We start from the raw sequence: 1,473 nt of genomic DNA on the forward strand, positions 1-1,473 counted from the left end.
CACACACACACACACACACACACACACACACACACACACACACACACACACACACCCCCACACACACACACACACCCACACACACACACACACACACACACACACACACACACACACGCACACGCACGCGCACGCACACACACACACACACATATATATATATATATATATATTCACGGCAAACCACATATATAACATCGTGTTATTTTTATAATCTATTTACGCAAACGTTACTTCTGTAGTAACTTACGATACGATAATTCCTCCGCGTAAACGGGAGATTTTATAGTAACTATTATGATCGGAAATCAAGAGCCACCGTTGAAAGTAGTGAAGGTTACGTTTCTCTGATTGAGAGACGACGACGTATCTTAATATGAATTACTGTAAGTTACTATATAGATGTACTCACTCGCGTAAACATATAGTTCGACAACTTTTACAAGACAGCATATACGTACGTGTGCCATTTTGAATATACCTTCCTTCTTTTAAAGATCTCCTCGACATCTCTCTGTGGTTAATACTTTATATATTTCACTTACTACGTTTACACGCGAGCGTTACTTCTGTAGTAAACTTAACGATAATTCCTTCGCGTAAACAGAATTTTCCTTCGCGTAAACGGGATTTTGTAGTAACTTACGATAATTTACTCCGCGTAAACGAGTGAATTATCGTAAGTTACTACAGAAGTAACGCTCGCGTAAACATACAGTTTGACAACTTTTACAAGACAGCATATACGTACGTGTTTGTACGATTTTGTAGATACACCTTCCTTCTTAAAGATCTATCGGCATCAGCTCTCTACGGTCAATACTTATATATATTTCACTATCTGTCACGACGCGGCAACGGTCACGACTATCACACACTTTACACTTATCCTTTTCTAGGTTGTAAAAAACTGTCACTGTCACGCACTGCGACAGTGCACGAATGCACTCTCGTGTCAAAAATGGGAAAGTGACACACCAGCCGCCATTTTTGTCCGACGTGGACGTTTCTTAAAAAAAATTTTCCACATTTGGACTTTGCATCGCAATATCTTCGCTCGTAGGGCACGTAACGGAAAAAAAAGACTGTTATTTATAAATCAAACCCCAAGCTATCGATCGAACCTACTTAGAAATTGATCCGTTCACTCGTTATTGAGATCTCAAAATCTCGGATACTCGCAACTCATGCGTTCGCGTAAAAGAGTCACGGTGCGTCTCGCTTCGCGCGTACTTGGCGCGAGACACTACCGTGTCTCTTGATACTTAGATTAACCCTAGAGAGTCTTTATGAATTTTCTCATACGTAAAAGGCCAAGCGGGGTAATAAATTACCACAAACTTGTACCGCGTGTATAATGTTTCTATTTGTTGTTAGAAAACTTTGTAATAGATAATTTTGTTCGCTCTTTAATAGAGAAGACGACAGTAGTCATCAGTTTGTGGTAGTAAAAAAAAAACAATAAAAAAATTT

This window comes from Temnothorax curvispinosus, unplaced genomic scaffold, assembly GCF_003070985.1.
Source record: "Temnothorax curvispinosus isolate PA1 unplaced genomic scaffold, ASM307098v1 QBEX01001142.1, whole genome shotgun sequence".
NCBI lineage: Eukaryota > Metazoa > Arthropoda > Insecta > Hymenoptera > Formicidae > Temnothorax > Temnothorax curvispinosus.